Below are 14341 nucleotides of genomic sequence, written 5' to 3' on the forward strand. Positions count from 1 at the left end.
AAAATAATAAATTTGGTTAGTATTTATTCATCTTATTTGATGTTTTATAGCTGGATAAAGTAACATTGTCAATAAGTTATATATACAATTTTGTGTTACTCTTCACAGTGGAATAGGAATTTAAATGTATTTTTGGAAGGTAATAAGGAGAGCCCTATCTGTTTAAAGGTTTGACTGTAAAACACTGAAGCATTTCACCACTTTTTCCACAAAAAGTAAGTTAAAAGCTCTCTTAACATTTCCTTGATTCATGTTTCAGTTGTAATATTGTACTGTGTTATTTTTCAAGAGTCCCACCTTACCTGAGATAAAGCTCTGCCTCTCACCTTACTCCATGTTAGAATGGTTCCAAAATAGGCTAGACTTTAGCTCATTTAAAGTTATATTCAAAAGATTGATTTTTGTTGTAAAGATTATAGTGATCCCAAAATAAACAGGGGATATATTATATAACTTAGTAAAGGTTTAACATTATAAAAATCGTTTTTCTTAGTTCATAGCTATTACACAAATGGGAATGGTTTTGTTTTGTTTTTTGGCTTGGTTAATTTTATTTTGTATTTTCCTTGTAAGCTTTACAATTATTACCTAGATTAGTGTTTTGTAGATGTTCTGCTGCTAATAAAACAACTTGAGTTAATTTGAGATAATAAGTCATCACCTGTAAGATAGTACATAATGCTGACTTCCAGTACTAATACTGACCCCAATTTAATGAAAGGGATCACTGTAAAATTAAAGACATTAAAGTTTTAAGCTGTTACTCTCACTTTAAGACTGGTGAAACTGGCCTGCTGGTGAAACTAACCTCTTGCATGGATACATTTGATAAGATTATGAGTTACTGTCTTCATGGGTTCAGAGACTGGCTGAAATACTAATTGCTTTTGTGATCATTTCTTACAAAAAAGTAATGCTTTGTTATCTTTATTGTTGTCTTAGCATAATCCGTGCCCTATATATGCCTCGTCCAGTTCCCTGCCATCTGCCACTGTGGACCTCTGTACTGCTCTAATGCTGAATGCCCTTAACTGTCCATGCCCCACCTGATAGAGAACAAGGATTCTGAGTTACTTCCTTCAACTTCACCTCTTTTCAGCAGGAAGCATCTTGGAGATATCCTCACCCATTTTTCCATATACGAAATGTAGAATTTGACAGTGGAGAAATTTAACAGTGGTTCCCTTTATGCTTTGAATGTAGCCCTTGCTGCTCTGCCACTGGGGGGGAAAAGACATTTTGTTGAAAGTAATTTGTTATGGCACTCATAAGAAACTTATCCAAGTTGTTCATCTGTTTCTAATCTAAAAGGAGATGCCAACAAAGGGCCTAATCTTCCAGGGTGATGTGAGAACCAAGTGTTACTCAGCTTAGCATCACTGTGACCAAACTACCTGAAAAGAAAAATATAGAAAAGAAAAGGTTCATTTGGGGCTCATGGTTTCAGAGGTTCAGCCCATGATCAGCTGAAGCCATAACTCTGGGACTGAAGTGAGGCAGAACATCATGGCAGAAGGGCATGATGGAGGAAAGCTTCTCAACTCATGGCAGCTGGGCAACAGAGAAGGAGATGCAAGGGAGAAGTCAGGGACAAGACATAACCCCCAAGGGCACATCACCACCCTCCATGGCCTGCTTCCCCCAGCCATCTGCCACCTGCCAAGAGTTACCACCCAGTAATCCACTCAGATTATGAATCCATCAAAAGGTTTAATCTGCTTCTGAACCTTCCTGCACGGGGAATCATACTTTCAAAACATGAGTTTTTAAGGGGATGTTTCTATAACAAACTAAAGCACCAAGTCAGCTGATCATGTAATTCATTAGCACAATGCTTTTCACAAGATGGGCACTGAATAAAGACTGTAAGTGAATAGAAACCTATAGTAATAGTTGTCCTAGTCCTAATATTGATGCCATTTTAGGCAGACAGGAGGATAAGTTCAGAGTTCAAAGAATCGCCTGGGGAGCAGCAATCTGACTGAATCCTTCACGAGCAGACAGTGGGTATGGGAGAAGGAATGAAGGGTCACTATATTGGGAAAGGGGATTCAGAAAGAGGAGACAGGCATCAACCTAAGAACATCCATATCTGCCTCTAACTCACTGCATGAGATCAGGGGATGGGAAAGTTGGCCTCATCCTTGCCCTCTCACCTAAAACTCCCTGGCTAATCCCACATTGTTCCACAATGTTGGCAAGGATATGTGGCCGGGGACAGAGAAAGAAAAGGTCAACTTTCTGAAGATCCTGATAACAAGTCCTGTGGGCCTTTTCCATCTATTCTGTATATATCTAAGAGACTTCTGAAATGACATCCATAAGGAAGCCCATCGTTACTGGTATAGATCAGCCATTTCACTCAGAGAGAGCTGATTTTGATGTTGGGAACCCAAGTTTCAGACCAGGCAGTGTTCTTGACCAGCTGGTGCCCTTGAACTTGGAAACCTCTCAGATCCTTGTTTCCTGGTAAAGGAAGAAGTAAGAGATTTACGGTTTTCAATCTATGCTTCTTAAGAGGCATTTCAGGGCCTCCCTTTATGGGCAGCTTAAGTTAGTTTTCTGGTTCCCACTTCCCAATTTCAACCCCAGAAAATATTGCATCTCATAGAGATCAGAATTTCACAGATCTGCTAAAGGTATTGGGGGAGATGCTAAAAAAGAACTTTGAAGACCACCAGAAACAGATTGTTTCTGGCCTAAAATTTGATAATGTTGGGCCCAAACACACATTGAAGACAGATGACTTGAGAGGAGAATCAAGCAGGGTCTTTGGAAGGGGCAAATTACCATTCCTATTTCAGAGAATGAAAATGGGTTTTATTTCCAGAAAGCTTCTGTCTAGAGGCTTCACTATTTGGGGAGAATTATCCTCTAGAATGCATGAGACTTTGCAGACTCACTACTTGTGGGAGTGACAATGACCTGAGGTCAGTTCTACCCTTCCCCACCATATGGGAAATGCTGGCAGGTCACCAATGGCTGGCTTCTGAAGTCTTAGCAGCTCCAGTCTGGGTCCTTTCTAGGTGTGTCCCCAATTTACAAAGGGAGATGGAGAGTCCTAGTTCTCAGTCCTGGTTGTGCATTAGAATCATCTTGAAAGTTTTAAAATTTTTGATGCCCAGATTTTTAAACCTATGAAATCAGAATCTCTGGTTGCTGGACCTGCTGCAGTAATTCAACTGAGGCTCACTGCCCTGGAACATAAGGGTGGGCTAATTCAGTGGGAGACTGCTTGCTCCCCAAAGGGGCCAAAGTCTTTTGTCCCAGAGATCCCCTGGGACTGACTCTTGGATGGCAAAAAGAGTTAAATATATTGTCACTCCCCTTCTCACTCAAATTCTAGAGTAATGGCAGCTGTGCATGTGTAGGGTATCTTAAACACGTAGCTCACCACATCGGCTTGTAGCTCATACAGATGAAAAGCTGTCCTTTATTTCTCAGTGATTTTTCTCCTGTGATCACTTTACTGGAGAAATGTTTTAACTTTGCCTTTTGAGAAAATTTGGGATCTTGCATGTGCTATGTGTCAGGGCCTCAAAAAAAGCAGAGGAGCTTAATGACTGACTTCAGTTGAGTGAGAGATACTATGTAAGTTGAATAACAATGAACTGCATTACTACTACTATTATTATTATTACTCCACGGGAAGCAAAATATCTGTACAGGGAAACAAGCCAGATTCCATTAGCCAGTTTACCCATCACATATTTGAAATAAATTTAGTATGCATTGTCTTTAATGTGACTTCTGAGATTAAGAGTCTTTGTCAAAGTCAATGCCAGGAGAAAACAAGAAAACTAAAACAAACACATAGCTCTCTTGAAGGGTCTATTTTCATTAGAATTTGCACGCCTAAGGTGTTTTTTTTTTTCCCTTCTTTTTCTGTTTTTTTTTTTCTTTTTTTTTTCCTGGATCCACAGATATCCAGACTTGTAACCAGACAAACACATTGTGTGTCAACCCTTAGAATTTTACAGGTAGGCAGATGTGTTTATGTTCAGGTAAAATCCACATGCCTTAGCTCATTGTTTAATATTTAGTTTACACTCTCACCAGTGTGTCAGTCTTTATGGCCATAGAAAGCTTTGTTAATGTGGGCTTCCTGCCCTTTCCCATCTTCCTTCCCAGTCTCATTTGGAGGAATTACTGAGCAATGGAGTGACTGAAGGAAGCATGGAAAAGGGACAATGAGGGAAGTGTGTGTGTGGGGGGGGTGTGTGGACAGAAAGGAACAATTGTTGAGCCCCTACTATATATCAGACTCATACTTTGCAGCTATTAACTCTACTGAAACTTCATAATGGCATTGCAAGGTAGCCCCATTCTCACAGACAAGACCCTGTTGAACTCTAAGCCCCAGGACCATCTGGTTGGGCTCATCACTGGATCTCCAGGGACTGACACATGCATGCCTGTCAGAGTGACTCATATGACTTTGTAAAGGCAGTACAGTCAGTAAGGGAGCCAAGCTTTGGACCCAGGCCCAATCTGAACTCACAGTACATCAGCACACAACACTGTGATCTGGACGATTGGGCTTCCCAACTAGGACTGTATGCATAACAGTCATGCTCACCTTGCAGTGTGGGGAGTTAGGGTATAAAGTGCTCTTTCTAAACAACGTCTTCAGTCATGGTAGAAGTGTGTTTGTGTGTGTTTGCAAGAGGCAGGCTGATTGTGGGAGAGACTGCAACTGACTGGGAGGTGGAATCATAAGTCCTACCTACCTGCCTCTTTCAACCAATACACACGTCTGTACTAGTGTGTGACATTTCTGTCACCATAAGAACCTGTGGCATCTCAGGACAAATTGAATGATTCTCTGCTTCTAGATCCTTGTAGGCATTCCCAATTACTACCAAGTGGTACAAGATGAGGGTGCAGCAGCCCCAGCAGGTGCAAGATACTGCTAAAGAAGGCTTTCTGTTGCTCAGCCCATGTTGGTATGCCTCACAACCTTCATTAGCTTATGAGTAGAAAATATACATTGAAGTGAAGTGTCTGGTCCACAACACAATTGTGCCAAGGGAGTGGAGTAGGTTGAAGACAGGCCAAAGAAAGTGCCCAGAGACAGCATGGGAGACACATGATGTATTGGGGAAAGTTTGCAAGAGATCAGTGACTTCTCAAAAAGTGGCAACAGACTCGACAGGTAGCACCTCCACCCCTCACTGTGCTTCACCAAGCAGTGCCTTTTCTCCCTAACAGTGTTTTGTTCAGTGGCAGCTGGCTAGATGAGTGATATATCCTTTCCATAGTGCCCTAGTTTCACACCTGTCTCTGCTCAGAGAAGAGTTTTTATATTTAGCTACAGAAGCAGTAATATCATTAGTATTGGCTTGCTTAGTGCTATATCACCAGCATTGCAAAGAGCAATTGCCCTGTTGTATATGCAAGAAATTAGCTTTCAGTAGATAATGCTAACTTGTCCTAGTTCCCAGTGTGCATAAGAGAAAGCTAATGTCCCTCAAGACAAGATGCATCTGGACTTTCTGGTCTAGGCTCTCTCTCATTGTTTTCTTAAGTTGGATAGGTTTAGGGAACAGAAAGGGGGCATTCAGGGACATGGTGTTTTATTGTCCCCCTTTGCTTTAAAGATGATACAAGAAGTTAGGGAACACAGGAATTTAGAAATTTAGAATTTAGAAATTTAGAATTTAGAAATTGTGAACAAATGAACAAATGCATTACATGACCTGAGAAGGATGAAAAATCAGGAATTTAAGTTGGTTGTGGTTCTTTACCTGGGATTTTCTGAGTTTTTAATGAAGACGGGAAAATTTGGAATGAATAATTTCCACTCCCTCTCAAGGTACATATTTATTTTTCACTAGTAAATTAGAGTTTGGTCTTGAAAAACTCAAAGAAAATCATGTTGATTTTTTTTAAAATTAACAGATAAATCACCAAAAATGACACCGCTGAGTAATTACATTTGAAATTTTGGTGAATATGATGTCAGAGGTGTGTGTGTGTATGCATGTACACACATATCTACTCTTACAAACATGGCATTAAAGTGCATGTAATATTGTTTAATTCAGGATTACTTTGATGGAGAAATGCAATCCTGCAATATTTACAGGTTTTCTCTTCAGTAACATAACATGGATCATCTTGACATTGATTTTTCTTCTTGTGCTCTTCATACACAAAGGAATTAGTTTCTTTAGAAAGGTTTAACACATTTCTGATTCAATCTGCAGAATTTTACATTTGGGTGGTTATAGTACAGCTTTTTTTGATACATTTTCCAGGAGGTTAATGATTTTTTTTTAAATTTGTATGTAAGCTATGTATTTGTTACTATTATTTTTTACTATCTTACTGAACTCTCATATTAGTTCTAATAGCCTTTCGGTCGATTCTCATGAGTTTTCCAAAAAAGGCAATTATATTTTCTAAAATAGTGGTAAATTTTCCTCCCTCCAAAGCCATTGTTCTTATTTAATTTTCTATCAAATTGAAAAATGCTGCACTCTCAGAACAATGTTCACTGACAGACATAAGTGATTGAGGGCATATATTCTTTGTGCTTCACTCTGACAAGTTGCCTTTGTTATTTCAGCGTTAAGTATAATGTCAAGTATTTGACCTAGGCATTTCAGGATTTATTTATTATATTAAGAAAAAAAATCCTTCCTTTTAAAAATTTTTTTAAAAAAATATTCTTTTTTAAAAAATTTTTTTAGTTGTTGATGGATATTTATTTATTTAAAGGCAGTGCTGAGAATCAACCCAGTACCTCACATGTGGTAGGCAAGCACTTTACTGCTGAGCACACCCCAGTTCTCTTTCTGATTCTTATTTGTTAAAAAAAAATTAAAGAAACAATGAGTGCTAAATTTTACCAAATGTCTTTGGGTGTCTGTTGAGACCATTAAATATTTTTCCCTCTCCTTTAGCCTGTTAATATGAAAATTACCTTAAAATTACTTGATTAGAATATATTTGATACATACATTCCACAATGATATAACAGATGGGAGGAGAGAAAGAGAGAAGGGAAAAGTAGAATCAGGATTAGAATCCCCAGATGGACAGAGGTTCATCTCTGGAGAATACTGGCCTTGGAAGTTGATGGAGTTGGAGAGAGAACATTACCAAGGTATCAGAAAACCATTGGTAGGATTCTTCATCTAGGACATTCTCATATTTTTAGTGTAGTAACTAAGATAAATTTTTAGGAATGTCATACAATGAACAATACAATCAAATTTCTTATAAAAATGAAAAAGAAAAAAAGGGATATATCAGGTTTGTTATGTGGCTAAAACTAGATGGCTGGTTAGAGTCAGTGATGGAGCAGAAACCCAAAAGTAATAAAGTCTGAGACTTACAAGAACTGCGTCATGAAACTCCACAAGCAAGGAATGGAGTCCAAATTTATAAGGAGCTGAGAGATCTTAATTGATGTGTAGGCTACAAAGAGAGTTTCCAAAGTTGAACCATCCTTGCATTCCAGCCATCAATTTTGCTTGTTTATAGTGCCTTATTCTATTAGCACCCTGCTGGTTTTCATTTGCTAGTATTTTATGATCAATGTTTGCACTCATAATCATAAAATTGATTTAAAGTTTTTATTTTTTAGTGTTACTGGTCAAAATTTTGGTATAAAATTTATACTTTCCTTAGAAAATGAATCACAAAAGATTAATTCTTTATATTTCTTAAAATAATTCAAATAAAATGGAACTTATCTGTAGCTCAAAGGTTTTATAAAAATTTTCTATAAAGTTATTTGTATTTTGGGACAGATGTAGTTCAGTGATTTTGTTTTTTCAATTCTTTAGTGATTATCATTCCATGTAAGTTTTCTACCATTTCTTGGAATTCATGTTTTTCTAGAAAACAATTAACATTCTCAAATTTATATATCATTTTATCTAAATTCTTTTGCAGTTTTTTAATCAAAACCCATTTAGCCATAGTTTAATGTTCTTCATTCCTAATGTTTTAATTGCTTTCTTTCTTTCTTTTTCTTTCTCTTTGTTTTGAAGGCTGGACCCTTTAAGAACTAGGGTACAGGAACAAGAAGGGCTAGGAAAATGAAAATTGCAGTTATATTAATATAGTAGAAGCTCTTTAATTTGCTTCTATTGATGCACTATGTTCACCAAAGTTTTTCACTCACCCTGTAAAATTGATGTCTGATCTACTGTATTTAGAATGTTCACAAAAAGCATTTCACCTCCACTAGGCTTCTGACCCTCTCTCCCTAGCTGAGTTATAGGTTTATTTGAAATTTTTTATGCCAGTTATGAATATTTTTGTAAGTACATTATCTATATAAATATTGTACAAAACAATTACTATAAACTTTTTTTAAAATGTTGTTTCCATGAAAACTAGGTTGAATGTTTTGAAGTCCCCATATTTCAAAAATTACTTAAGTTTTGCTGTTGAATTTGGTGTAGCAGAGACAACTGTTAAAATATGGAAGAGAACTGCCAATCACTAGGATTTTGCTTTCATATTGCTTCTTGAGGAGTGTTTCAGTTCTCTTCCTACTTTAAAGAAATTGAAAGTAGCAATCAGAGAAGATTCATTACAGACGTGATTGATGGGAGGAAGATGATGGAGCACTCTAATTAGCAGACCCTACTAACAAAAAGCTTCAGTCCCAAAAGAGAGGAAAATAACAGTGTGTTTATATTTTAGGTTCAAATAAAGTGTATGTTAATTTGAAAATCTCTGGATCAATTTGAATTTTTCAGTTAATTGCTCTTGATTATGACAAAAAGAGAATTTCTATTGGTGTTAAGTACTCTGTTTGTTAATTCTCTGTTTACTTTCCTGTGGTTTATTTTGCTGTATTTTTCTAGCTCTGGAATAGAAATAAAGAGTGTAATGAATCGATCTCCTGTTTCTTTCTTTCTCCCCACCCCTGACATTTTTCTTCTGCTCAGTGTCTCTTCTTCAAGAAATGGTTCTTTCTTCCACCATCTGTGATTCTACTAGGTCCCAAATAATGTGGTCCTGGCTTTACTGGAAGAGGCTACCTAAGATAGTACCTTAAGACCTTCTTGGGATGTTGAATCAGGCATGCCAACATTCAGAGGTGGATGGCAGTGGCAACCCAGTCCTCTCATTTCAGCATCTTGAAGAAAAAGTCCATGAATTCCTGAGGCTGAGCTCTGACTTCCCTTTTCTGCTTTGTTTCTGTGATCTATTCTAGTGGGAAAATTGGAATTCCCAAATGATCAGGTCATGGAGAACTGGGGGAACTTTTGAATACATTCCAGGATCAGTATTTTTATTGTTGTTTTTGTTTTATTTATTTTTGTAATTAAAGGAATCTAGCAGAGACACTTCATTTATTTATCTTAAATCTTGCTTCTCTAATAATAAAATCATTAAATGCTATGAATTTCTCCTGAAGTACAGTTCATTAGAATATATTTATCATTACTATTTTGTAGAGTATATAATTGCACTTAGATTTATTATTTGATTCCAGAGTTATTTGGAGAAATAATTTTTAGTTCCACAAAACTCAAAAGTGTGAAGATTTTTTAAAAATTTTTGGCACCTAGCTTATTGCTTGGCAGCTCAGAGGTTCTCAGTAATATTGAATGAGTGAATGGATGAGTGAATAAATCATAGAATGGGACCTAGAATTTTTACTCTTGAATTCATTGGTGCTGTATTTGTAGCCAAGTTTGTTAAACCTTTATAAATGTTTCAGGAATAATTTAAAGAGTATAATTTGGGGGTAGGGTAAATAGTTCTATGTTTATTAGAGCAAATATAAGTATATATTTCAGAGCCTTTTCATATTTTTGTTTGATTTCCCAGTTTATTAAGAAAACAGTTTAAAAACCTTACATGTTTGAAATGTTACCAAAAGTAGAGATAATTATTTTTCTGGACTAGGCTATATTTTGAATCTTCAGAAAGCAATGAGATGGCCTAAGAATACAAAGCCCAAACCAATACAAGACAAGACTAATCTATTCAGATGTTACCCAAATTCTTTTTATCCTTCCGATAAGAACAAATTAAATAAAGCTTTTTTTCCTACTCTCATGTGTCCCACACTCTCATGTTAGACTAGTTCCATTGAATACAAGGGGGGCAGGAGGAGTTGGCTTTGACACAAGGACTCAGTTTGGTGGGCACTTCTGGGTCACTGGTTCCAATGGGGTTGTGTTATGTCCCCTTTTATTATTTCTCCTGGGGTGGAATTAGAGTGCTTAAGGATGACATCAAATCACAAAGCTATTAGATTTGAAATGCTAAGGGACCATCTTTATTTGTTTGTTGTTTCTTTTTCTCTAATAGAAACATTAAACAGCAAGCAGGCATCATTTCTAGACAGAGACAGTGCTCGAAGGAATTTTGCAAACATTACATGGTCTCTCTGGGACGGAATATGAAGCTTGGAAAAACCGCCACAGTTTATTAATTCCATTTGTTTTACAAGAGAATGATGTTTTTCTCATACAGCAGTGCTAAAGAGCCCCAGTCCATGAAAAGAGGTTTTCCAAGGATTTTTCTTATGTGTGTCACCGTTGTGGTCTGTTGTTTTTTTCTTGTCTTTCTGTCTTTATTTCTGGACTATATTGTTTGACATATAAAGGTGCATGGTTGCTATATCTACCAATTATACTCTTACCATTAAACTTTTTGGTTTTATTTAATGTTTTGCTTCAAATTCTACCTTGTCAGATAATATTTCTACCCTCTACCTTTTTTCATGTGTGTATTCACTTAGATCTCTGCTTCCTCTTTCATTCAAAACTTTTTTCTTGTTTGCTTTTAAATGTGTCTCTTGTTAAAAAAATCTCACATAATCTGAAGATCTTTGTTTTATAGTAGGAGAATGTGATCTATTTATATTCTTTGTTTGATCTCCTCCCTGTCATCTCTAATCATTTTTTTTTCTTTTTCTGTACTCATATATGCTTTCTCACTCTTAAGGTTGTATATTGATGTTCTATATCCTTTGTTTTATTAGTTAACCTTGTCAAAATTAAATCTTTTTCCTTTGTATATTAATTGTTCTGTTTATGGTTTATGAATTTCAGCTTAGATATTCCTTCTCTTGTGTTAATATTGGCAAAAGCATCGGTTATGCATTTTATTCTTTATGAAATGTCTTTTATATAACTTTGGTTATGTCCCTTTGAAATGTGAGATTCAGTCTAACCATTATAGACACTTTCTAAATCATCTTTAATTGCTTTTCTAATTTCTTCTTTGATTCTACTGCTTAGTGTTTTTTTTTTCTGTTCCCAAGTATAATTTAAAAAAAATCATGTGCTGTGAATTTGCAGTTTTTTTGCACTGTGGTGAAAAATCTGTCTAATACAATCTCTCTTTTAGAATTACTGAAATTTTCCTTGTAGTCTAATAAATTGATTTTTATAAATATTTTATGGATGATGGTAAAATATTCAATTCAAAATAACTAGCTAGAGATTCAAGTTTATTAATCACATTAATTTTTTATATTCTTGATAATTTTCTCTGCTACTATATTCTAAAATTTTCTGTTGTATACATATTTAATCAATGTTCCCTTTATTTCTAAAATATTTTCAATATTTGATGACATATTATTCATTGAATAAATTCAACCATCATTTGTCTGTTATGTCTTCATTATAGATATTGTTCAAAAGATAAAGCAACCTACTTTGTTCCATGTAGTGATTAATTCTCTTTATCCCAACTTTATTTGGTATTATTATTGCCATATCTGTCTATCTATTTATTTTGTCCAGTGTATCTTTATCCACTTCATTATTTTTAAATTTTCTTATTTAGTTGAATCTCTGGGAAAAAAACACACATAATTGAGTTTTTATTAACCAAACTGAAAGTTTTTTCTAGTACTTGTATTTAATATATTTATATTCATCTTAATAATTGATTTCTTTTTTTTAGAGAGAGAGAGAGAGAGAAAGAGAATTTTTTTTAATATTTATTTTTTAGTTTTCGGCAGACGCAACATCTTTGTTTGTATGTGGTGCTGAGGATTGAACCTGGGCCGCACGCATGCTAGGCGACTGCGCTATCGCTTGAGCCACATCACCAGCCCTTAATAATTGATTTCTTTCAACCAGATTTTGTCAACTTATTTTGTACTTTTAATTATTTTTTCTTATATTTTACTGTTTCCTTTTCTTGTTTTTTATTACAATGGCCAGATTTTTAAAATTTTTTCCTAATTTCCTTAGAAATTAAATTTTCATCTACCAAGATAATGCTTTTTTTGGGGGGAGTACAGGGATTGAACTCAGGGGTGCTCAACCACTGAGCTATATCCCCAGCCCTTTTAAAATTTTATCTAGAGGCAGGGTCTTACTGAGTTGCATAGGACCTTCTAAGATGCTGAGGCTGGTTTTGGACTTGCCTTCCTCCTGCATAGGCCTCCCAAGTGGCTGAGGATTATAGGCATGCACGATTGCACCTGGCCCAATGATAATCTTTAAACTGAAAAAATGTGTCTTGTTAATACCTCCATTATTATGAGAATTAGTAATTCATACTTCCTCTCCCTTCCTAATGACAGCAGTGGTTCTCTTTAATGTTGTAAATCTGAAAAAGAGTTATTCTTTTTCTTTTCTTTTCTTTGGTACTGAGAATTGAACTCAGGTGCACTCAACCACTAAGCCACATCCCCAGTCCTATTTTGTATTTTATTTAGAGACAGGGTCTCAATGAGTTGCTTAGTGCCTCACTAAGTTGCTGAGGCTGGCTTTGAACTCTGGAGCCTCCTGTCTCAGCCTCCTGAGCTACTGATATAACAAGTGTGTGCCACCGTGCCTGGCTGAAAAGAGTTATTCTTGACATTTGCATTTTCACTTCAAGCTAATGTCAATTATTAAGAGTAATTCAAAATTTTACCTATTTTGTAAATTCTCACCATTCGTTTCCTATCTGCTATGCTTTAGATGTGATTTGTTCTCCCAGGACTCACATGCTAGAAAGTTGGTCCCCAGAAAAGTGGTGTTGAGGTGGTAGAACCTTCATGAAGTGGGATCTAGTGGAAGAAAATCAGTTCATTGTACATGCTGCCCTCAACAAGGTGCTATTGTAGTGCTTACAGAGTGAGTTAATTCTCATCAGAACAAGTTGTTAGAAAGTGAGGTTATCCCATGCAATTGACCTTTTATTCACACAGCCATTTTCATTTATGCCACTCCACCATGTTGTGACACAGCCAGGGAGCTCTCACCAGAAACTAACTAATAAATAAAATTTTAGAAAGGGGATACCCCCTCTTGGGCTTTCAGACTCCTAAACTCTGAGTCAAAGAACATCTTTTCATAAAGGATCCCACACTATCCAATTTCTAGAGTCAGTTCTAGGTTGGGAGCATCAGTTCATCAATACTTCAAATAAATTTTAGCAAGGAAAAGTATGTAGATGTGACAGTATGTAGACATTACATGTTATAAGGCTCTCTGCTGACACTCTTGCACAAATTACTAGAGACCCCTTAAGTGGTATATAGGACACTAAATATAGGTAATGTTATTTCCTCTCCAGATTCTGTGACTATTCTGTTGACTTTTGGCATTCACATTTTTGTAAAAATCTGGTATCAGTTGAACTGCTTTTAAAAGACAACCTGCTTTTAACCTCTCAATGTTTGTTAATATTTGACATTTGTGATGTCTTTTGTGTTTATAAATTCTACCATATAGGTGTGCATTTCTTTTTGAATATTTTGACTGGTACTTGAAGACTCTTTTGCTCTAGATTTCAGTCCTTTTCAATCCAAGCAATTTTTATTCCATTATTTGTTGAATTATTGCTTCTTTTCTTTTGTTCTACTTGTTTCTAGGGTTTCTTTCATATGAAACACACACACACACACACACACCCCTCTGGGTTCACTTTTAAACTTTCTTAAAAATATTTCCATGCATTGTATTCATTTATTTATTGCCTGTGTTTTGGGAGACTCAACATCATCTTCTCATTAACTCCTTTGCGTCTGCAGTATCTCACAACTCTGAATGCTGCTTCCATTGTATTGTTTAAAAGATTAAAGTCAATAAGCTTACTTTAATAATACAAATTACTGATTTTTGATCCATCTTATTGATAAAAATTAAACTAATTCAATAAAAACTAACCTTAATATCTTTCTCAACTTATTTGTCTTTCCTAAAGTAAAAAGGTATGTTCTCTCTATTCATTTTTTTGTATTTATTTACACACATATAGAAATGTTTCCTTTTGTTTTTTTCTAATTATTTACCTAGAAACTTTATATTATAGTTTTGCAATTTCCTTTTTTCATTCAGCAATAGGTAGTGGAGGTCTTTCTGTGCTAGCTCAGGTCAAGTTTCCTGGGAAACAGAAGCCGAGTTGGAGATTT

This window comes from Marmota marmota, unplaced genomic scaffold (genome assembly GCF_001458135.2).
Source record: "Marmota marmota marmota unplaced genomic scaffold, marMar, whole genome shotgun sequence".
NCBI lineage: Eukaryota > Metazoa > Chordata > Mammalia > Rodentia > Sciuridae > Marmota > Marmota marmota.